The sequence below is a fragment of the Pseudophryne corroboree genome, chromosome 4, assembly GCF_028390025.1.
Source record: "Pseudophryne corroboree isolate aPseCor3 chromosome 4, aPseCor3.hap2, whole genome shotgun sequence".
NCBI lineage: Eukaryota > Metazoa > Chordata > Amphibia > Anura > Myobatrachidae > Pseudophryne > Pseudophryne corroboree.
Genome location: NC_086447.1, coordinates 252,477,010 through 252,502,877, shown reverse-complemented (window position 1 = coordinate 252,502,877; position 25,868 = coordinate 252,477,010).

Sequence of the window (25,868 nt, the reverse complement as noted above, 5' to 3'; positions counted from 1 at the left end):
CACTTGTTTAGATAAGCGTGTGAGCGCCTTGTCCACCCTAGGAGGTGTTTCCCAGCGCGCCCTAACCTCTGGCGGGAAAGGGTATAAAGCCAATAACTTCTTTGAAATTAGCATCTTTTTATCGGGGGCAACCCACGCTTCATCACATACATCATTTAGTTCTTCTGATTCAGGAAAAACTATAGGTAGTTTTTTTCACACCCCACATAATACCCTGTTTAGTGGTACCTGTAGTATCAGCTAAATGTAACGCCTCCTTCATTGCCAAAATCATATAACGTGTGGCCCTACTGGAAAATACGGTTGATTCGTCACCGTCGCCACTGGAATCAGTGCCTGTGTCTGGGTCTGTGTCGACCGACTGAGGCAAAGGGCGTTTTACAGCCCCTGACGGTGTTTGAGGCGCCTGGACAGGCACTAACTGATTGTCCGGCCGTCTCATGTCGTCAAACGACTGCTTTAGCGTGTTGACACTATCCCGTAATTCCATAAATAAAGGCATCCATTCTGGTGTCGACCCCCTAGGAGGTGACATCCCCATATTTGGCAATTGCTCCGCCTCCACACCAATATCGTCCTCATACATGTCGACACACACGTACCGACACACAGCAGACACACAGGGAATGCTCTTAACGAAGACAGGACCCCACTAGCCCTTTGGGGAGACAGAGGGAGAGTTTGCCAGCACACACCAAAAGCGCTATATATGACAGGGATAGCCTTATAATAAGTGCTCCCTGTATAGCTGCTTTTATAATATAATTTTTGCCACTATTTTGCCCCCCCTCTCTTGTTTTACCCTGTTTCTGTAGTGTAGTGCAGGGGAGAGACCTGGGAGCCGTCCTGACCAGCGGAGCTGTGTAAGGAAAATGGCGCTGTGTGCTGAGGAGATAGGCCCCGCCCCTTTTTCGGCGGGCTCGTCTCCCGCTCTTTAGTGTATTCTGGCAGGGGTTAAATATCTCCATATAGCCCCCGGAGGCTATATGTGAGGTATTTTTTAGCCAAATAGGTTTTCATTTGCCTCCCAGGGCGCTCCCCTCCCAGCGCCCTGCACCCTCAGTGACTGCCGTGTGAAGTGTGCTGAGAGGAAAATGGCGCACAGCTGCAGTGCTGTGCGCTACCTTTAGAAGACTGAGGAGTCTTCTGCCGCCGATTCTGGACCTCTTCATGTTTCAGCATCTGCAAGGGGGCCGGCGGCGAGGCTCCGGTGACCATCCAGGCTGTACCTGTGATCGTCCCTCTGGAGCTGATGTCCAGTAGCCAAGAAGCCAATCCATCCTGCACGCAGGTGAGTTCACTTCTTCTCCCCTAAGTCCCTCGTTGCAGTGATCCTGTTGCCAGCAGGACTCACTGTAAAATAAAAAACCTAAGCTAAACTTTCTCTAAGCAGCTCTTTAGGAGAGCCACCTAGATTGCACCCTTCTCGGCCGGGCACAAAAATCTAACTGAGGCTTGGAGGAGGGTCATAGGGGGAGGAGCCAGTGCACACCACCTGATCGGAAAGCTTTACTTTTTGTGCCCTGTCTCCTGCGGAGCCGCTATTCCCCATGGTCCTTTCAGGAACCCCAGCATCCACTAGGACGATAGAGAAAAGTCAAACATCCCATAATAAAAATACATACATACATACATATAACCAGTAGGAAACAAAAGCCTTTCTACGCACACATTCTCCCAGATCATGTTAAGACTCCCGTCTCCTCTTCTGTGCAGCTGCTCCCTGCTCTCTCTGCTCTGAGGCACTGACCAGGAGCAGAACTACCAGTGGTGCAGCAGGTGCACTGCACCAGGCCCCTGTAAATTAAGGGATCCACCGCTGTTCAGACCAGCAATTAGTTTTCCTCTGGCCCTGCACCCCGTCTTTTTGCTCAGTGTCAGATGTCTGGCCTAGCACTGGCAGAAGGATGGGCCCCACTGTCTGAGGGACCTTCCCCTTAACTTTGTGACCTTGTGTGTGTGCAGCCGCATCATTCTGCCATCTAAGACGGGCTGATATGGGAGTTCTGCCAGGTATTAGCACTGATGATCACTGCTACAAACTGCCTGAATTTCACAGACAGATGTTTCCAATTAGATGCAGCTCACGGCCTGTGTAATTAGCGCTACCAGAGCCTGCCTGACCGAGTGGATAAATGTGGAAAGCACAGGCGGCTGAACCCCATCTCGCAGACAGAGCAGAGGTCTCTGTGGTGCCATTCCGAACCTAAGTACATTCTCCCATTTTCACCACTGCACAGGACTGTGTGCTTGACCCCTGTCACTCACTGCCTCTCCCTGTCACCCTATGCTATGTGGCACATTATGAACTTGGGATGTGTCAAAGAAAGGGGGACCAAAGCATATTTTTGCAACTGGGCTGAACACTCAAAAGTTCTGCCACTGGCGCTGAATAATTATTCTCAGATCCACACACACAGCAGACTTATTAGGAAAAGTTGCTGCCACAGGGCATGCAAAGCAGCTTCATTCCATGCTTAGGAAGAGTCACCGAATCTCTCACTGTGAGGTAGAATATCCATGGGACCTGTGAACAAATTAAACACATACAAGGCTACCATAGTGTAATACTGTTATGTGTTTTTATTAAAACATCCAATTTAAAAAAAAAAAGTTGCTCCCAATGGAAAGAACAAGTAATAAACTATATAAAAACAGTCCTCATGATCAAACAAAGGACGTTACCAGCAATTCTGCAGACATTTTTTCACACATCAGGTTCTAGGGCCCATTTATCAGGTCCAGCTGTGTTTCTTGTGGACCTTCCATATCCCCACTTTACAGCACCACAATGCCCAGCACTTCTGCCCCTCTGGCTAGCATCCTCACCTGGCGGTTAATGAAGCTCTGGATCATGGGCACTTTCACGTTGAAGTGATGTCATCGAGCAGCCTGTCCAGTCAGGATATGGTCCGGTTATGTGACTGAGGGGACCAATGTCCACTAAGAGAGCCATAATTAAAGCAGGAAGTTCTACAAGTACATTGTCAGTACAACTACTCTCACAGAGGCTCAGTATCTTGGTTCCAGGTTTTTGATTGCTTCCTGTACTTCACATCTTGAATCAGTTTTCCTGCACTGGACATTCTGCTAACCTGCGTCAGTGTTCTTACACTGGATATTCTGCTAACCCGCATCAGTGTCCCTACACTGGATATTCTGCAGACCTGCATCAGTGTTCCTGCACTGCATCAGTGATATACTGTGGACATTCTAATATCTAACACTGGGCCTAATTCAGAAACTGATCATAGCAGCAAATTTGTTAGCAGATGGGTAAAACCATGGCCCTCATTCCGAGTTGATCGCTTGGTAGCTAGTTTTAGCAGCCGTGCAAACGCATAGTCGCCGCCCACCACAGGGGAGTGTATTTTAGTATAGCAGGAGTGCGAATGCCTGGGCAGCAGAGCGGCTGCAAACACATTTTGTGCAGAACAAGACCAGCCCTGTAGTTGCTTATTCTGTGCGATGATTTCTGCGACGAGTGACACGGTAATGACGTCAGATACCTGCCCAGCAAACGCCCGGCCACGCTTGCATTTTTCCAAACACTCCCAGAAAATGGTCAGTTGACACCCAGAAACACCCACTTCCTGTCAATCTCCCTGCGTTCGTCAGTGCGACTGAAAGCTTTGCTAGAACCTGTGCAAAACCACTATGCTCTTTGTACCCGTAAGCCGCACGTGCGCATTGCGGTGCATACGCATGTGCAGTTTTGACATTTTCTTAACTAATTGCTATGCAGCAAACAACGGCAGCTAGCGATCAACTCGGAATGAGGGCCCATGTGCACTGCAGGGGGGGGGGGCAGATATAACATGTGCAGAGAGGGCTAGATTTGGGTGGGGTGTGTTAAAACTGAAATCTAAATTGCAGTGTAAAAATAAAGCAGCCAGCATTTACTCTGCACAGAAACAAAATAACACACCCAAATCTAACTCTCTCTGCACATGTTATATCTGCCCTTTCCTCTACAGTGCACATGGTTTTGCCAATCTGCTAACAAATTTGCTGCTGCGATCAACTCTGAATTACCCCCACTATCCTCAAGTGCTCAAATACTGGCAAAACCATTGCTCCATTGCAGTGCCTACACTTTGGCTAATTAATTCTGCACAGCTGTTACCATTCTTCATAGCTGCATTTCATCCATTGGGTACTCGGTACTGTGGACCATCTCCATTTCCTCCTACTGGTTCATAAGAGGAACAGCATCGTCTGCCCTTCAAGCTTCATTCATCTACCGCTACGTCCAGCTACAGTAGCTCAGGGGTCCCAACCAGAGGTTAAAGTGAGCCGGAACTGGGCGGAATTGCGTTCCGCCAGTTCCATTTGGAGACGGAACGCAGTTCCGCATCCTCCAGCTCACCTAACCTAGGTAAATGCCGGGCACCTGCTGAGACTGTGTTACCAGCGGGCGCCCGCTCTTTCTAACTACTGGGGGCATAACCAACTGGGGGCATAACTACAGGGGGCACACCATCTGGGGTTATAACCAACTGGGGCCATAACTACTTGGGGCATATCTAACTGGGGGCATAACCAACTGGGGGCATAACTACTAGGGGCACACCAACTGGGGGCATAACTACTGGGGACATATCTATTGGGGGCATACCAGCTGGGGGGCATATCTATTGGGGGCAAACCAACTGGGGGCATAACTATTGGGGGCATATCTATTGGGGCAAGCTAACTGGAGGCAACACTGGGGGCACTACAGGTGGTATTTACATAACTACAGGGGCTATAACTACAGGGCATTACTACTTGGGGCAATACTAATGAGAGCATTGCATAGGGGGCAAGTAATAAGGGGAATCACTCCTGGGGACATAAGGGGCACCACTGAATAAGGGGCACCAATACTATGGGCTCTACATAAGGGGCACTACAACTGTGGGCTCTACCACAACAGTGGGTATTGCATAAGGGCACTACTGCTGTAGACATTATGTGTATTTGGGGTGCTACTACTGTGGGCATTATGGGGGTCATTCCGAGTTGATCGCCAGCTGCCGTTGTTCGCAGCATAGCAATCAGTCTAAAAATCTGCATTTCTGCACATGCATATGGGGCGCAGTGCGCACGCGTGACGTACTTTCACAAAAAAACTATGCAGTTTCACACAAGGCCAAGCGACTCTTTTCAGTCGCTCTGTTGATCGGTGAGTGATTGACAGGAATGGGGCGTTTCTGGGAGGTAACTGACCGTTTTCCGGGAGTGTGCTAAAAAACGCAGGCATGTCAGATAAAAATGCAGGCGTGCCTGGGGAAACGGGGGAGTGGCTGGCCGGACGCAGGGCATGTTTGTGACGTCAAAATAGGAACTAAATAGACTGAAGTGATCGCAAGGTAGGAGTAGGTCTGCAGCTACTCTGAAACTGCTTGAAAAAATTTCAGCACTGTTCTGCTAACCTTTCGTTCGCACTTCTGCTAAGCTAAGTTACACTCCCAGAGGGAGGCGGCTTAGCGTTTGCACTGCTGCTAAAAGCAGCTAGCGAGCGATGAACTCGAAATGAGGACCTATGTGTATAAGGGGCACTAATATGTGTCATAACATGAATAAGGGTGGTGTAATGTGAATAAGATTGCGCTACTGTGCGGCATAATTTGAATTGGGGATACTCTTGGGTGACCACGCCCTTTCATTTTTAGACAACACCCTTTTTTGCAGCGCATGCAATCCCTTTGTTTCACAAGAATGGGGGCGAGGGGTTTGAGTTCCACCACCTCTCTAGGACCACTTTAAGCACTGGTCCCAACCCAAATCTCAATTCTCCTAGTATAATGACAACATTCCTCCAAAAGGCTCCAAAAACATTCTAGAATCACCAGAGAGCAACACGTTTGTCTATAGGCTTCACCCAGCACCTGGGATGAGCTGTCACTTCTGTCAGTGGTGCTAAGCCTCTAGTCCAGTAGTTCCCAAACTCGGTCCTCAAGGCACCCTAATAGTTTAAGGTTATCCATGGCTGAACACAGATGACTAAATCAAATTGACTGAGGTAATAATTAAGTCACTTGTGCCCAAGCATGGTTATCCTTAAAGTCTGGACCTAGGGTGTCTTGATGACCAAGTTTTGAAACCTCTGCTCTAGTCTTATGTTTCAAATACTGAGACATCTGGTGATAGGTTAGATAGATAGATAGATAGATAGATAGATAGATAGATAGATAGATAGATAGATAGATAGATAGAAAGTAGTTTTGTAACAACATTGGTCTGTAACTGAAGAATCATCAAGGGTTTTGTTAAGTCTCCAAGAGTGTCATCCTTTAAGACTGCGCAGAAGATGAAAATAGATGCAAGCTATCCAAAGGTTAGATCAAGTGTTTGGAATGATGTGTGCATGGGTTAACTTTTTTTATTAAATTACTACCCCCCAAAATTAGTTAAATCCTAGTATTTGATTGGTATGAGTTAGAGAAAATGGTCAGATAAATAGTCCTCTTAGTATGTTTCAGGGGCGGAAATTCATCCCAGTCGCACAGAGGCAAGTTTGAGTTTGGTGCCACCGCCCTTAAAAAATGGGAAAACAAAGATGGTGTATATATATATATATATATATATATATATAATTACAACAATATTTTTATCTTGCGCCAAGACTAGAGCAGCACTACAGGAGAGATCTCTATTGACAAATCTCAGAAACACATATAAAAAAATACAATTCCCAAGTGCGCTAAATTAACTGAATGTTGTTTTTATAAATTCTTCCAGAAAGACCCAAACCGATGAAGACTGCAAGCTGGAGAAATTTTGTAGATTCTGTTTTCGGGGTTCAAGAACAGATATCCCCTCACTTAAACAAGGCGTGAGATCAAAAGGTAGAATCTTCACAATTTGGATTTCAAACTCATAACTGACAGAACCTACGCATTTCGTCTAATCGACTTCATCAGGGATAGTTCAATAAACGCAGAACTGCTGTTTCCTAAAAGGCTGGAATTGTATATGCAAACGATCATGTAACAACCTTAATAAATTTATATTCTCAAATGGAGTCTTTTAATTAAAACCCAATAGAATTGTTGAAACTCATCTATTAGTAAGGTGTATAACTATAGAGGTATCTTTGGAAGGACCTAAATATACTAAAGGGCTTTTGTATCCAAACAGACTTAAAAGGAACTGTAATGGAACTTGTAATGATTTACCATAGGTATATAGCAGGAATGAAAACTATTTTTAGGTACTGAAACCTCCACAATCAGATTTGACACATGGATCAGAAGCGCTTGTGCAGCAAACAAACATGTGAAGGTATATATATAACACATGACTTACAGAATTATATAGGTAGCGCTCTCAGTTGGTTTACAGGGACTGGAGCCCGCAGTTAATTGGCTGGACTCCAGCTACGCTGTGTCACAACAGCTAATGGTTCAGGGTCACCTCTCTGCAGCATGCAGAATCAACATTCAACTGTGGATCCCATTTCACAGTCCAGCAGCAGTGACGGTGCACCATCACTTGCTGCAGTGTAGTCTGAGTGATACCATGCGGGAGCCGTCCTTTCCCCTATTTCTGGTGTTAGCAGGACTCTTGGGAGAGAGGCGATTAGCTCTGCAGCAGCAGCGAGTACGCACCATAGCACTGTTGGAAGAGCAGTGGTCACACTGGGATCCTGCTGTGAAGCACTGCTGCTGTACATGCAGCTGCCCCTTCAGGGCTTGGAGCCCAGATGCAGGCACCTCCATTGACTCTAGGAGTTACGCCCTTGGTATGTTTTACTGATTAACAATTAGAAGTCCTCTTTCAAATAGGGTGTGGTCATCTAAAAATGGTGTTTTGTATCACTGACATTTAGATGTCTGTTCTGTAATCAATATCATGAAAAAGGTCTATCAAATGTTCACTATAGCTGTTGTGTCTGCATCAGCATGGGAGTTCTAGAAAGCATATTTGAGCAACTGTAAATGTATTATATCATAAGACCTGGTGTCATTTCTGGTGGCTTTATATATTGCAAAGAATGTAAATCCTCCAATTACACATACAGGCATGAAATGTTTCAGAAAAATCAAGAGCCCTTAACTCAGTTATGGGTAATCTGTGGCTTTCCAGGAGTTGGACTACTGCAAATCCCAGTATTCCCAACCCTGTGTCGTTGCTTGCTGCAATTTGTAGTTTTGTAACAACTGGAGAGCCACTGTCCTCCTATCTCTGCCTGATGAATCTGCCCTGCCCAGTTAAGTCATGAATAGCATGTGAAGCCCATATAAATATTCATAGGAATGTTTCAGCGCTGCTGTATTGAAGTAATGGCACATTAAGTACATGGTCAGTCCAATAGTATACATTTGTTTGTACATAATGAAAGTGATGTTTCTCAGGTTACTCAGATAACTGCACATAGTTACACAGCAGGTAAGGTTAAAAGTCCACTCTAAAAGGGTTTTTAAAGTATGAACAATTCTCTCTTGTAAGGACAGCTGAGGAGGAGGGAGCGTAAGCAATATGATTAATAGAGGCCATGTGTCAGGCAAGCACAATGAGTAACTTCATGTCTTGGTTGCCGTATAAATGCAGTCAGTCTGCTGGAACCAGTTTTCAATACTTGGAAAAGATGTAGAACATAGTATGAATTTCACAGACTTCTGTTATCAAACACGCTGCTCTGAGTTTACTCAGACAGAAATTAGAATATGTTTGTTGTGCTTAATGAGGGATTATATTTACTAGAGATGAGTGGGTTCGGTTTTACTCGGATTTACTCAGATTTACCCGAATCTGCTTATTGGGTGTAGTAGGGTATGCCGGCGGCCGGGCTACCGACGACCAGCATACCTGCGCCGGAATCCCGACCACTGGCATACCGACCACTGGCATACCGACAGCGTGGCGAGCACAAATGAGCACCTTACAGGCTCGCTGCACTCGCCACGCTGCGGGCCTGGTGGCGCGCTACGCACGCCATACTATCTATTCTCCCTCCAGGGGGGTCGTGGATCCCCAAGAGGGAGAAAAAGTGTCAGTATGCCGGCTGTCGGGATTCCGGCACCGGTATACTGTGCGCCGGGATCCCGACAGCCGGCAAACTGAAGACCACCCCTCCTTATTGGCTATCAGACGTCACGTGTTTTGGTTAGCCAATAAGAAAAATCCAGAAAATAAGAAATGGCAATAATTCTGGCGTAAAGAACCGAGTAAATCTGAACCCGCTCATCTCTAATATTTACTAGGGGCTATATCTAAGAAGCACCGCCACTTCTTGGCAGGTTTGACCTCAAAATTGTAAGCAGCATCAATAATAATTGCAAAACGTGGTGCGCTTTTCACATAAAATTAGAGCCGCTTCACTTCAAGTCAAACCCACCAGGAAGTAGCAGTGCTTAGTAAATATACCCCCACAGGGGGAAGTAACAACAAGATATACTGTATGCTATTTAATAAATGATGTGACTGATATCTGCAATTTATGGCATTGTTTTGATAATATTAAATACTTATTATACCATCTTGGTTATCTTGAGTTTGGTGTATTTTTATGATGTGTAGCACCTTATATCCTACGAATGCCAACACCAGTCTAAAGAAGGGATTCTATACTCAAACTCTTCAACTGGGACAATATTTAAACACTCATTGTGATGAGATATTGGCCAGGAAGTAATGAAGTCCGAGTTCGGCGGCTATGCGGAATTCCTGCCAAACTTGGAAAAAAAATTTAAAGGGGCAATCATGTACAAGGCTAAACCATGCCTTGTAAATTATTTCCCATTTAAAAAAAATTCAGAGTTTGTCCGGTATCCCGCAAGGCTGCCGATCTCGGACTTCATTACATATCACTCGTCAGTGTAGCATCAGTACAAATTTATGTAACATAATAAGTATTCCCCTAATATATCTACCCAGCACAATTACCACTTGAAAGAAATTTTGTTAGAAGTCTTAATATTAAAATTCTGTCAGATTTATTTACAAATTCTCAGTGATGCATTGATGCTGAAATGGTAAGGTGCGGTGATTAGGCTGAAATCAGCCATAGTAACAGACTGAGCTGTATTGCAGAACAATAACATGGAAATCGGGCTGTCTGTGGTACTTTTACTAATTACTCTAATTAGTGCTATTATATGAAAACTAAAGATGTGCACAGCCTTCCCCTCTCTTGTGTCGGTTTTGGTTATAAAGCCACATCCGCATCTTAGCCCTCAGTGCCAACACAGCTATAATGCTTTCCTTTGCATTAGTGCTGCATCGGCATAATTATATTGTCCACATTATGACTGTCCACATTGTACATTGACAAAACATACCAAACCCATACAAAGATATGTACAACTGAACATACATATGTAATTGCATTGTTTCATTCCGATGCATTGTAGTCAGGTGGACATTTAAGAAGAGCGGTGGCAATTTGGACATATGTACAATGCTCATAAATTTTGCAACAAGGGATTGTGGATCCGCACTAGCCAAGCGCAATAATTTATATCAATAATTGTATAATTATATAATGGGCAATATCCAAACGGTTAGGGTAAGTGAAAGATATCTTCTGCACCAATCAATGGTGAATTAGCAGTTCGTCAATTGTATAGTATAAATTCCCCACTTTACATATGTATTGTATTTTATTTTATAATCAAACGTTGGGGGTGCTGCCATAGACAATAAAGTAGACAGTAACACTAAGCAAAGAAAGATTGTCTCTTGGTTGGTGCACTGTAGAGAGAGTTTTGATTAGGTTAAAAAGTAACTTTTAATAATAGATAAAAAGTGATGTGAAAAATATATAGGAAAAATATAACAAATAAAGATATATCTATTGAAAATGTGTTCACTGTGTGTGTGTTTATTCAATTTGATATTGTTTACAAGTGTGTTAACACTTCATGGGACCAAATCTACTACGTAGTTGTTGTGCAATACTGCCCTTACTATATTTGTTGACACAAGTACACACACCTATATGATAATGCATCCAACAGACTATTAAAGGATGTATCACATTATCAGCTAAAAAGGCAATTATTTACTTTTATGTAATTGGTCTCAATAGTGCCTTATTGGTGTCCCTTATCCTATATCTATAATAATTTGTATATTATTTAGAGACAAGTCAATTATACTGATATGTCATCGGTTGCACAAAGAACCTTATCTACTCCCAGTCTTCCAACCCCCAACGCCTCTTTGCCACTCTCAACTCACTCCTCTGCCCGCTTCCACCTCGTCTCCCTTCCTCACTCTCTGCTCTTGACTTTGCCACTTACTTCACATACAAAATTGACTCCATACGTAAGGACATCACATCACACCAGACCATCAGTAACCAGCTTTCTCCCATCCCTTACCACCCCTCCCCATCCCTCCCACCAACTCTAACATCTTTCTCCCATGCATCTGGAGAGGAAGTCATGGCCCTCATTCATTCCTGTCCCCTCACCACCTTCCCACTTGACCCTATCCCCTCCCGCCTCCTCCGCTACCTCTCTCCTTCTGCTTTTTCCCATCTTTCCCACCTTCTCAATCTCTCCCTCTCATCAGGCACTGTCCCCTCTGCCTTCAAGCATGCACTCATCTCTCCTATTCTTAAAAAACCTACCCTTGATCCAAACACTCTCTCCAACTACCGACCCATCTCTCTCCTCCCTTTTGCCTCCAAACTCCTTGAGCGTATTGTCTACAACCGCCTTATTTCCTTTCTTTCTTTCCTCACACTCACTACTTGACCCATTCCAGTCTGGCTTCCGTCCTCTCCACTCCACCGAAACTGCCCTTACAAAAGTATGCAATGACCTCCATGCTGCTAAATCTAAGGGACACTACTCTATACTTATTCTACTTGATCTCTCTGCTGCTTTTGACACTGTGGACCATCCTCTCCTACTGCAAATCTTTCACTCCATTGGTCTGCATGACACTGCCCTCTCTTGGCTGTCTTCCTACCTCTCTGACCGTTCATTCTCTGTCTCCTCTCATGACTCCACCTCCGCCTCACTTCCACTAACTGTAGGTGTACCCCAAGGTTCAGTCCTTAGTCCTCTTCTCTTCTCTCTCTATACATCCTCACTAGGTAAGCTCATTAGTTCTTTTGGCTTCCAATATCATCTCTATGCTGATGACACCCAAATCTATCTTTCCTCTCCAGACCTCTCCCCTGCTCTCCTCACTCGTATCTCCAACTGTTTCTCTGCTACCTCTTCCTGGATATCCCAGTGCTTTCTTAAACTTAACATGTCTAAGACCGAGCTGATCATCTTCCCTCCCTCCCGCATAACCTCACCTCCTACAATCTCATTATCTATTGATGGCACTACTATCTCCTCTAGCCCACAAGTGAGCTGTCTTGGAGTAATCTTTGACTCCTCCCTCTCCTTCAAACCACACATTCAGCACCTCTCACAAACCTTTTCATCTAAAAAATATTTCCAGGATCAGACCCTTTCTGACCCAGGATGCTAATAAGACTCTTATCCACTCACTGGTCATCTCCAGACTGGACTACTGTAATCTCCTCCTGACTGGTATTCCTGACAAACACCTCTCTCCACTCCAATCTATGCTCAATGCTGCTGCCCGGCTCATTTTCCTCACCAAACGCACTACGTCTACCTCTCCTCTCCTACTAGACCTTCACTGGCTCCCCTTCCTTTTCAGAATCCATTTCAAGCTTCTCACACTCACTTACAAAGCCCTCACCCACTCCTCTCCCACCTACATCTCTGACCTTATCTCCCTTTACACTCCTGCCCGTCCTCTTCGCTCTGCTAATGCATGACGACTCTCCTGCCTACGGATTACTTCCTCCCACTCCTACCTCCAAGATTTTTCACGTGCTGCACCACTTCTCTGGAATTCCCTACCTCTCCCCCTCAGACTATCCACCTCTCTACAAAACTTCAAACGGGCTCTCAAGACCCACTTCTTCACCAAACCCAGCCAAATCTCATCCTAAGCCTCTGTTCCACATAAACCTCACACGTCAGATGCATCCACGCGCCACTCACGCAACTTATCTTATAAAATAAAGACACCACAACTGTAATTGGCGTGACAGGGGGTCAGCTTTTATTTTCTGACTGAGAGGAAGGCCTGTTAAATGCTAACACTAAAATGCAGACTTCCCTCTCTAACTAAGGTGGCGGGGAGAAGAACGGTTAAACATGATAAACGTAACATGGGTGAAAAAACATTATAATACAAAAAAAGCAAGCAATAAAAAACATATGTGTGAGGGAGCCTTCTGCCCCCCATGTTCCAGGATCGGCCTCCTGCCTCCATCCCGAACATTGAAAATAAAAAAATCCAAGGACAGGGGTCGACCTTCTGCCACTACCCCTGCCCACCAACAGTTGTAGGGACGGAGGTACGCTCAGCCCCTACGGGGTAAAAAATTGGGCCACCGGCGCCGCCATCCACATATATTTATACCAATTATATGGACCCCACTTGGTAAAGTGATGCCCGTAAACTAATTAAAATGACTATGAAATTTACCTAAAAGTACACCCAAACTTCTAACCTTGAACTCATAATTAAAAATTAAGTAACCAATCAGAAACCGGCCAACTGCCAGGTTACCAACCTGCCACCGCCACCGAACTCCAAAACTTACTAAAGGGACCTAAAAGCAGACAAAACTAACTAAAGCGACCGGAAAGATAAAAGACAAACTAACGCAACGAAAAAACACAAAACGACTATCAAAAGAGAAAAACTACCTAAGGGGACCGAAGAACGTGAATAATGTCTTCCAAGAAAATCACCATGCCCGCTGGCGACAAATGCACCCTGACAGACCGGCACAGAGTCGGATCCCGGAAGGAGATACCACCGTGCGGCACGACCAGGCCGCCATGCTGGAGGACAGCATGACCGACAACCGAATTGACCCGCCTCCGAACTAGGTCAATCGCCCCGGGGTTAAAGGCTCCACGCCAAGACCGCCGAGGTACGATGTCTGACCAGAGGATCAGGCAAAACGGCCAGTCAGCCATAAGTTCCAACAGCTGATGTCTGATCTCGAGGCGAATGTCAAGCCCCGTGCGGCGCACCAAATCATTGCCACCGAGATGCAAGACCAGAAACAGTGGATACCCAAAGCGGCCAACTGCCGCCCGAAGCCAGTCCCGCAGGCTGTCCCAGCGGAGGACTCTACGCCCCAACCAGCGCACAGCCTGCAACTCCGGAAACCGGGTCATGTCGCCGGCCAGAGCCGACACGGGCAGCCAATAGATGTATGAATGGCCGACAAACCATATAAAGTGTGGATCTTACCGCCATCCTGCAAAAGAAGGGTGTGACGAAGGTTAATAAAATGAGGAAAAGATGGCATATGTAAATGGACAACCTAACTGCGGCCCTAACGGGGAGTGGAGGGGGGGCACCCAATTTCACTTGAGGCAAAAACAAAACTTCGTTAGCCGGCAAAAGCCGTAAGTAAATCCAACGATAAAACAAAAATTCCTTAAGGCCCCCGCAATCGCAAAATGCAACTGCGACGGGCGGCTAGTCCTCAAATGGGCGCATTGGGAGGAAAAGGCCTGATATAGCGTCTGACTGCACCAGACCTCCACCTGCCCAGTGCCCGGACATCGACTTCGGACCAACCCGCCGCAGCGGCCGCTGAAGCAGCGCCGATGCGGAAAGAGTGAGTACCATAGTCGTCCGGAGAGAGACCCAGGTACAAAAGACAACGTCCCAAAACCGACCGGAATTGATATCTGGTCAACAGGGAACCGTCACAATGGACGAGCCACCCGGGGGGCGTTGGAGGCCGAAGGTACGAATAAGCCTGGGCCGTGGCAAGTGGACAAATGCCCCGCGCACGAGCCCGACCCATTCGCACCCACTGCCCCCTGCCGACTACGTCAGTCTTTTAGCGCTCAATCCTGCACCATAAACCGTCGGGGCGTACGACGACGTGGGCTGCCAGCATGGGCGAGGCAGAAGTCCGAGAGACGGCCACCAGCTCGCCCACCCTGAATGCACCGTGGAAGGCCATCGTAAAGGCCGCCATGAAGAGGCGAACTTCGTATCCCGAGGAGCAAATACTCCGTAGGGATCCCAAAATCTGCCTCAGCAAAGCACCCGTGATCGGCAGGCGAGTATCCGGGAGGGGCGGGAACACTCGAGCCCAACCTTTCAACACCCGCCGGAGGAAAAAGGACTTTGTAAAATCCGCTTCCCCCGAAGCTGCAGAAAGTATGATATACCCGCCAGAATCCTGCTAACAGACGCCCGCGAAATCCCGTCGGAGTACAACATCCAGATGTATTCTAAGAGTAAATCGTGAGAGGTCTTACCACACTGGCTCCTCTCCCAGAGGAAGCGACTTTACTGCTCCCAGGCGGCCCGATAGGCCGTAAAAGTAGCAGGGGCCAATGACCTGTGTGCTAACTCCTCCAATCCGGGTGGATGACCTGCCACACATAAGCAGGACAGGATTCCCCTTGGATTAGCGCTGCAGGAGCCAAGCGCCTTAACCGCTGCCAATTGCCCCGAGACAGGCCATCCGCAATTTCGTTACGCACGCCAGGGACATGTTTGGCTCGCAACGTAATGTTGTTCACCAAACATAGCAAGACTATCTGCGCAAGGACCCGCAGGACCGGCAAGGACGTGGATTTTTGGCGGTTTATGGGAAAAACCACGCCCAAATTGTCGCACCAGAAGATAACCTGTTTGTTACGCAGAGCATCGCACCACAATTCCAGAGCGACCAGAATGGGAAATATTTCCAGCAACAGCATGTTCGTCGTGAGGCACTTGCTAAGCCAGGCACGAGGCCAGGGACACGCGCACCAACGGCCTGCGAAATAAGCTCCGAACCCGTATGCGCCAGAGGCGTCCGTGAAAAGCTCTAGGGATGGGCTAGACACAGCCGCCTCCTGCCAAATACAGATGCCGTTGAAACTAACAAAAAATTCATCCCAAATCCGCAAATCCCTTCGGATTTCGAGAGACAACCTAAGAAAATGATGCGGGCGTCTAACCCCCACGGTAGCTCGTTTCAATTTTCTACAAAAAACCCTGCCCATGGGGATCACCTTGCAAGCAAAGTTAAACAGGACCAATAAGGATTGAGCCTGTTTGAGAGTGAGCTTGCCCGCAGCCAGCGCATATAGGGTAAACGCAACACCTTGTCCGCAGGGAGCCTACACAGACCACCGACTGTATCAATCTGAATCCCGAGGTAAACCAAGGAGGCGGAGGGGCCCTCCTTCTTCTCAGGTGCCACCGGAACCCCGAAGTGTGCGAAGAGGGCCAGAGCCCCCTGCAGCAAGCAGACGCAGCGATCCGAGTCTGATGGGCCGATAAAAAGGAAATTGTCCAGGTAGTGCAAAATTCCCCGTTCGCCTGTCTCCTGCTCGAGACACCAGTGAAGGAAAGAACTGAATCTCTCGAAGTAGGCGCAAGAGATAGAACAGCCCATAGGGAGGCACCGATCGATGTAATAGCCATCGTCCAGCTTAAAACCCAGAAACCGAAAGGTGGACGGGTGCAGCGGAAGGAGGCGGAACGCTGACTGGATGTCCAATTTACACATAACAACTGCCCCAGGGCCAAAAGCCCTGATGGCGTCTATAGCTGAATCAAAGGAAAGGTAAACAACCCTACACTGATCATAAGGGATGGCATCATTAACTGATGACCCCAGAGGACAGGACAGATGTTGGATAAGCCAAAATTTTCCCACGGTCCTTTTGGGCACTATGCCAACGGGGGACAAGACCAAGTCTGGCAAGGGGGGTTCCCGGAAAGGGCCTACCATTCTACCTAACGCCACCTCAGCCTCCACCTTCTGGCGGAGCACGTCCGGAAATTCCCTAGCCGAGCGCAGGTTCGTACCTGCCCCGGGACCCACCCATACATGTATCGGCAAGGGGAAGCCCGACGCGAAACCCGAGTGTAAGAATTGGGCGTCCGTCGGCCGCGGGTACCGTCGCAGCCAGGGAATGAGTGCCTGAAGTTTCATTGGAGTGGGGGCTGTGGCCAACGCCAGAGGCCGCGGGAGCGCGACTCTGCCGGGTCTGTGGTCCGGAAGCCCCTCCGGCCCCAGGACTGGGACAGTCCTTAATCCCGTGCCCCCCCCTCCCCCCCACATCGGATACAGGAGTGGCGAAAACTACACCGGCCGCCTAAGTCGCATTGGGCATTATTAAAAGCGAAGCATTTTCCATGCCCCGCGCGCCCTGAACCGCCGCGAAAGCCGGCAGAACGAAAGGCAGGACGTTTTGCCCAACGCCTCGCTGTGCCGCCTTCCTCAGTGCCGGCCGAACCCTGGGTCAGTTCCAAGCACAATTCCACATCTTTCTTACCGAAGTTATAGATCTGCCGCCCGTGTTGTTTCGGCCGAAAATCCTCATCATAACGACGCCAGGCCGACCCTTTGTACTTATGGTACAGCACGTGTATGAGTAATTGATATCGCACTATGTTCATATGTTCGTCCGGGTGGGTCTCTAGGTAACATGCAGCAAAGATTAACATAAATCGCACCCAATTCGGGTAGAAGCGCAAAGCGTCCTCGCTGCCCTGCCCCTTTTTCTTAGCTGAAAGTAAGGCTTTTCGATCGTCGCTAGTAAGTGCGAAAATATTCACATATTGGCCCTTACGGTTCCGGTCCCGGACCCGGGGCCTGAGTCCACGTTGCACGGCCGTATTAGCGCAGTGCACAGTGTCCGATTCCACCGAGACCTGGGAGGCGGACGAGGTTGAATACCGACGTTCGCGCCGTCTGCGACGCTTAACCCTGTGCAAGCCGCCGTCGGAGGAGGACAGACCCTCTGAGGACGTGGAGGCAAGGGAAGAGTCCGTGCCCCGGCGCCTGCGCCTGCGCCTGCTGCGCGTGCTGGAAAACCTACGCGCACTGCTACCTACGCTAGAGGAGGTGGAGTGAGTACCCGATCCCAAGCCGCTACGGGTGTAACCGCGCTCCCCCTGGACCAGTCGGAGTCCGATGAAGACTCACCTGCACGAGAGGGAACACCGTCCGTCCCAACGGCCACCGGACGACTCGAGGATGCACCGACAGACTCCATTCCTGACCCGACGTCCGCGGCTGGGGAGACAAAAGAGACATGGTTCCCCTGCTCCCCCAACGGGCCCGCAGCAACCGGGACCGGGGCAGGCGGGGGAACCGTCACGCCAGAGGAAAGAAGCGGAGTAAGAGATTGCGCAATGCTATCCACCAAAGAAGCAGCGGGCCGACACAACAGCTGCACAAATGGCGGACAGAACGGTGGCATCCACCAAGGGTGCAGCCGCCGTAGCGGGCATAGGAAAATCAGAGCTGCCACGCGAGTCGTGCGCCCCACGGGAGGATCGTAAACCTCCCGTTGGGAGCAAGGACCCGGATGATCCCTCAATGTCGGGTGTCACGGTACAGCCATCCCGCTGCGATAAATCCCGCGCCAACCGCCTGCGCCGCGACCTCCTCCGATCCCGAGCATTGGCCACTACTGGAAGGAGGCAGCGCAACGTCGGAATGAGAGCCGTCCGCAGCAACATCGGCGGGAGATGACTGGACACGGGCAGAGGCAGAACGGTCGCCCTCCGACGGCGCACGCCGCCCCCTGATGGGGTGATTGACCCCGGTAGGAGCCGCGCGGCCATGGGCGGCGGCAGCAGCGCCATTCGCCATGCGAGATACCCTGGAAGGGGGAGGCGCTCCGGGGCCACCCACGCCTACTGTGGGCGGACGCAGAACGCCCCCGCCTGACGGGCCCTGCCCTATCCGCGACCGGCAAAGGGGGAAGCGCAGTAGAGGGACGGGGGCAACGCGCCGCCCTGTCGGGGGAGGGCGCAGGCCAGACCTGACTGGGTGAAGAGGAGGGCCGGCCAGAGGGGCCAGGCCTCATCTGGGCCCCCCAACTGGCAGGGTCAACTTTGGCACGCGCGCACTGCCTAGACTGAACATGTCTGGCAGCCACACGACCCCCGCCCGCCCACTAACCGCATCAGTACAATGAGGGAGAGCAACAAGCCGCTGATACGCGGGCCGGGAGTTCGGAGCGGCCGCGTGTAGCAGCGAGCGTCGGGCTCAGGGACGGCAGGACACCGTCCCTGGCCAGGCGCCGCGTATGCCCTCTATCACCCAGCGCTCCGTCCCCCACAGCGGCTAGCAGCGGGGACGGAGATCGCAAGCGCGGGGGAGCATGCCCCGGGTCTCACGCACGGCAGCCGCAGCATGCATTCCCCGTGCCGGCTGGACATCAGAGGCATCCAGGAGCCGGGCGGGGAGGCCAGCGATGCGGCTGGGGCGGATTCTGGTGGCCATAGAGAGATCAGGAGTCAGACACAAGAGAAGCAAAGGTTAGGAAAGGTGAATATAAGAAAGGAGTAGAGGGGATAGAGAAGGGCAAAGAACAGAGGAGAGGGAGAGAAATAAGTATAAAGGGATGTGTGCGAAGTATGAAAGATAATAAGGATAAATGTAATAAATGGGAACAGTACTTGCAGGCCTCACGAAAAGAGCTGGAAGAGAGGCAGGAAGTATCCGGTCAGCTGCCTATATGCATGACAGGCCAGCCCCCTCTCCATGATCCAGCCAATTAGCCCCCGGCCCTCTCTCCACGTTCCTCCCACCACAAAACATTAACCCCCTCCAGGCCAAGGTGATGCATCGAGCGGCGCTGCGGAAGCCCAGACGGTGCGTTTATGCCACTATGGTCACATTATGTTCCCTACGCGGTCTTTCTCTATGTACCCCATCTGTGTCACCCCTGTCTGTCTACCCCTCCCCTTTAGATTTGTCAAAGTCGAAAAATATCATGATACATATCCCTTGTACTAACCCCTCATGCACATGCACGCTGCTCGTGCACCTGGTCCCCGTGCGTACACATACCCACAAGTTGCGTAAGAGACGCTCTAGCGACTCGTGCGCATGATATGTGTATTTACGGCGGAGTTTGTGAGCGTGTAGCGTGCGACTCGATCGTAGCATATTTAACACAAATAGTGCATTTTGTAGATATTATTCCCCTAGACCATGTCAGCGAGTATGATTAGTTTAAACAGTTCCTGGACAGAGAGATTCCTCTTTGCATGATAGGAAGGGTCAGATAAAGGTTGAAAGGTGGTGTCTAGTATCCAGCTGTAGGGTATTTTAAGGGTAACATTCCGGTGTTTGTTAGGAAAGGATCGCTCGCTCCTGCGTATAGTTATGTACAGAAGTAGGTTATGAACATTAACTGTATTTGCTGTAAATTACACATGCGGCGGGAATCCAGAGGATACCACCCTTAAGAGCAGTTGGGGAAAGACACAGCCCACCTGTTCAAATCCACCTATGACCTTTGCTGTAATGTAGAGACACATCCCTGTGTCCAATGAACAATGAGATTACAGGGACCATTGTATTGTGAATGTATGTTGTGTATATAAAGACCACTGTTGCCTGGCCGGACTGGAGACTCTGAAGGCTTTCTACCTGAATAGCTGAGGACTGGATCCAGGTTGCGCTTGCGAACGATTCCCCACGTATGTATATTCTCTGTAGCCATCATTATTCTCTGTTATTCTGTTAGATTTCCTTGTTAGCTTGTAGTGTATAACTTGTATCTGTTTACCCCTTTTCTCTGAATAATCCACTGCGGTGTTAGAGCCCAGTGGTTTACACAAACCGGTGTGGTGTTTTCACTTTTCTGCAAAGGGCTTTCTTAGCGTCTCAATCGCTATAAGGTGTATAGGCATTGCTAAGGGCTTTCTTAGCGTCTTAATCGCTATAACAGCATAAGCATTGCTAAGGTTTTTAGGCGTCACATCGTTACAATATTTGACTACTAAGATTTAGAGTATAAGCATATCCTTACATTGTTTTATTAACAAGGTTTACTGTATATCATTCTGTGAGCGTCCGTGCCGCTCGTGTCTCACGCCCACGGCACAGCATCTGCTACGCTAATAGCGTAGCAGTGCGGTACTCAGTACGCCAATAGCGTGCTTGGTACGAAGCGTGAATCCGTGAGCATACGTGCCACTCGTGCGTCGCGCCCAAGGCTTAGCGTCTGCTACGCTAAGTACGTACCCATATGGTATTCAGTGCGCAAATAGCGTACTTAGTCCGTAGTGTGTGTAATAAGTCAAGCGGCCATAGCGGCTCCACGGTAATAGTGTACAGCTTTATGTTTTAAGGTAATATTTGACATTATCAATTGGGGGCATCGTCCGGTCCTCCTCATATCCGCAGCCTAGCAGGACAAGGCAGACTTTATCTATCAGCAAAGGGCGGGAAGGTAGTATCCCCTGTTAGCCGTTTTGTGGTCGGAGATACATTAGTGCTGATTAGATAAGCGTCTGCTCCGCATGGTTTGTAGGGATGCTGGTGGGATCCGAAAGGTAAGAACGTAAAGCTATTGTTTTTTTAAAAATCTGTTTAATTTCGGTTTGGTGCCAACTGCGCACGCAACACACGTAACACACGCACAAACCTGTATTTTATTTGTGTATTTTGCATATTTACCCGCTTGTTTGCCATTAGCATTGATTACATGCTGAGAAATTTGTTGCTATTTAGTCAAAAGTAAAGAGTAATATTTAAGGGAGTAAGTGTAAAACACACACGCAGCCTGGCTTAGTTATAAAGGTTCATACAGGAGATACTGTGTGGTGTTGGTAAGCGATTATAGTTAAATATCGCCTACATTTATAGAAGCGTGTTATTTGTATTACTGCGGACGTATCTGGCCTTTGTACACGTGTCTCGGACAGCGTGCGAGACTGCGTACGCAACGCAAAGGCCTACACACGTGGCGTAATTTACGCAACGTGCGTACAGATATGCCCACTTAATACAAATAGCGCGATAGCATTGTTTTAGTTTAGGCGACACGGTAGCCACGCGATAATAGCACAAATTGATCAGTGTCCAAAATTTAGTTTAAAAGATCCTTCTCTTATTGCATCACCTCTGGGACTAGGCTGTTTCACCTGAATGAAAGTTAATTTTCTGTACAGAAAAATCAAAGTGTATATGAGTGAACGAGCGTGTGTATGCAAATAAAGGTTTCGTGAACCCGGGATCCGGGATCCCATAGGACACCAGTGGAGTGAACACTTGGTGGCGTGAGATTGGCTTGCTCACGTTAACATTGATAAGGTATAAAGGAGCAAGGTAGCAAGTTTAACAGCAGACCAAGAGGTCAGCGAAGTCAGAAATCCGCTGACTAGGTCAAGCGAAGCTCTGAAAACCGTGGCCTGAGAAAGGTCAGCGGTGGGAGCGCAGCCCCGGGGGTTTGCGTAGTACCCATATAGGCCCGTTTAGAGAATACGCTCCGGCTGAGGTTTCGCAGCCTAAACAATCGATTCCGTTGGTCGTGCAGCGGATAAGTAACAGTTACTTATACGCAGTGCGACTGTACCGCACGTTACTGTGTGCATTAGTTAGTTCAACTTGATACCCATTACGCAATTTGCATACAATCGCGGGATCATAGACGCTAATTGTACACGCAACGTGATTTGTGTAACAGGTTTTTTTTATTTTAAGGGAGTTTCGCTGTTCATTCAGGAAATCTCCAACAACTGATATTTACTGGGAGGGGTAGCATACTCCCACACGCTCTCAGTAGATAGAGGTTACACAGGGGCCCTAGGTTGGGTACGACCAGCACTGCGGACAGTGTGTAGGTGTATTGGCCGACGTGGGCGAGAGTGAGTGAGAACACTCGTTGAACTTTCACCGTTGCCTTATATTGAGTAATTTGGTTTTTGTAGGAATTAGCTGAGAAGGCAATACCTGCAAAGAATGGGGGCCAGTTGCTCAAGTAAGGGACGATCAACCAGGGTTCAGGATGATATTCCGCGGCCCAAAGGGTCGGCGAGGTACATAATGTGTGAGAAATATGGATCACACGCAGAGATTATGTGCAATGAATGGGAACATATGACTGTGGGAGATAGGGAACCGTTCCCTAGGGTAGGCAGTTTTAGTCCTGAGGTGTTGCAAAATCTAAGGAGAAGGATATGTCTGATAAAATCCGGAAGACAAAGGATTAGACATTATGATTATTTACAGTTATGGCAACAGGAGGGTGAGATACAACAGGGATTAGCTCAAGCAGCTGGTTCCAACCCTAGCAGGAAACTGATAGCAACTGCACCACCACCACCGTACATTACAGGGGAGAAAATGGCTACAGAGAATGGCATACTGGTATACGATAAGAGTGCACTTAATAAATGTATTAATGATGATAAGAGTAAATGTATTAATGCTAATGCTAATCCGTGCAAGTTGTATCCCATCTTAAACTTCCCTCAGGACTGCGACCAAGAACATGAGCCCAGCACGATATCGGCACTCTCTTTAGCAGCCACCATACAAGAAACTCAAGTGGGCACGGCCCAACCAGTAAGAGCAGTAGCAAAGGCCCTTAGTGGAGGGACAGGTGAGGTCGTGTCCACAGGTAAGTACGGTACTGTACATTATGCAGAAACAATTGCACCTCATATTGTAGAGTCAACACAAAGTGATGTAATTGAACTGAATCCTGTCAGGGTGATCGCAGTCCCCAATGGAAAGACTGACGCTCTGGGAATCACTCCCGTCAGGAACATTGCTGTGCATTGCCCCTGGTCCCGGACAGAATTGAGAACAATTATGTCTGAATTTCCCGATCCCAGGAAAGATCTAGCCGCATGTCAAAAGTTTATTAAAGAACTAGGTAATGCCGCCGAACCCAATAACAATGATTGGCGGACAGTGCTAAGGGCATGTTTGCCCTCCAATATTGACCCCGTGAAATTCATTGCTGACTGTAAATTAGATGCAGAGGTACCTCTCACTGATGAGTACAATCAGGAGAACGTAAAACAGATCAATCTGCAGTTAGGAGTATATTTCCCAACTGTTGTCAAATGGAACAAAGTCTTCTCCATTAGACAAAAAGAAGGTGAAACTGCTTCTGACTATTTCCATTGAGCACTGCAGGAAATTGCTAGATATACTGGGATCGAAGACATTAAGGATAATGTGCACCATAGGGAGGTAGCGGTGTCTGTATTAATGGACGGGTTAAAGGAAGTGTTGAGAACCAGGGTACAAACCACTCAACCTAGCTGGAGAGGTATCTCGGTGGCTGCCTTGAGAGAGTCCGCTATTGAGCATGATCGGAACATCATTAGGTACAGGGATTCACAGGGGGACAAGCTGATGACAGTAAGTATACAGGCCCTTACAACAAGGCCACATCAGCCTAAACCCCAGACCCCTGTTGGTAAGTCGTATGTGATAACATGTTTTAACTGTCAGAGAGAAGGACATTACGCACGAAATTGTAAAGACCCACATAAAGTATATCGACCCCCTAGACCACAACATGACACACAGTATGACGCACGTAATTGGGATCAGGGACCGCAGAGGAGAAGTTATGAACCGCATGCAGGGGAAACAAAGAGGTACCCACCAAGGAGAGACTGGCAGGTCTTTGAAAATTCTCAGTTACCTCCCTCACATATTGTAGCTGCCAGCGCGCTGCGGGGAGGTCACCACACACAATAGGGGTGGGGCCACACCTGTAGTCTGCAGCCAGTGAAATTAATTGCGAGCCTTGGAAGTGAACCTGAGGTCACAATTGATGTAGCTGGTAGATCACTACCTTTCCTTGTAGATATGGGGGCGGCCAAGTCAGTGTTAAATTCAACGGTGGGTATGAAAACCACGGGTAAAACAATTCCAGCAATGGGAGTAACAGGAGTAGTACAACACTACCCTTTAAGTAAACCAGCAGAGATTACGATAGGGCCTTTGCAGACCAAGCACTCCTTTTTGCTAGCTGCATCGGCTCCGACTAATCTACTTGGGAGAGATTTACTGTGTAAGATGGGGTGTGTCATATATTGTACTCCTGAAGGTGTTTTCTTAGATATACCCGAGAATCACGCTCAGGAAGTGCAGGATATGTTAGACTCCCCACAAAGGTTGATGTCACACACTGCTGTTACAGACAGGTGTCCATCCAAGGTAGAGGAAATGATCTCCCAGATACCGGAGTCCCTCTGGACCAAAGATGGACAAGACACTGGATTGATGGCAAATGTAGCTCCTGTAGTAGTGCAAGTAAAAGATTGTAGGATAGCTCCAAAAATCCCACAGTATCCTCTGAAGCCAGAGGTGGAATTAGGAGTATACCCAATCATAGAACGCTTGCTGCAACAGGGCATACTAGTTAGGACGTCCAGCACTGCCAATAGTCCCATCTTCCCTGTGAAAAAGAGTGGGGGGAGGGGTTACAGGCTAGTGCAGGATCTAAGGGGGATCAACAAAATAGTTGAGAACCAATTTACCCATAGTGCCAAATCCAGCTGTCATCCTTATGCAAATCCCTCCTACTGCGAAATTTTTCACTGTTATTGACCTCTGCTCCGCCTTCTTCTCGGTCCCTCTGCACCCTGACCGCCAATATTTGTTTGCATTTACATACAGAGGAGTACAGTACACCTGGACTCGCTTACCACAAGGTTTCATTGACAGCCCAAGTATTTTCTCACAGGCTTTGCATGACTGTTTACAATCCTTTCAACCTGCGAGCGGATCAGTATTAATACAGTATGTAGATGACTTACTGCTGTGTTCTGATTCACTCGAATCGTCCTTGAGAGACACGAAACAGCTTTTGTTTCATCTTTCTGATACGGGACACAAGGTTTCAAAGAATAAGTTGCAGTTATGCCAGACCAAGGTAAAATATTTGGGACATTGCTTAACACAAGGACTGAGACACCTCACCGCTGATAGAATACAGGCGATTCGCGACATGACTCTGCCACAAACCCAGCAACAGATCCGCACTTTCCTAGGAATGTGTGGGTACTGCCGAAACTGGATCCCAGGGTTTTCCATACTAGCCTTACCTTTACAAGAGATGGTCTCGTCAAACAAACCAGATTGGATTTCG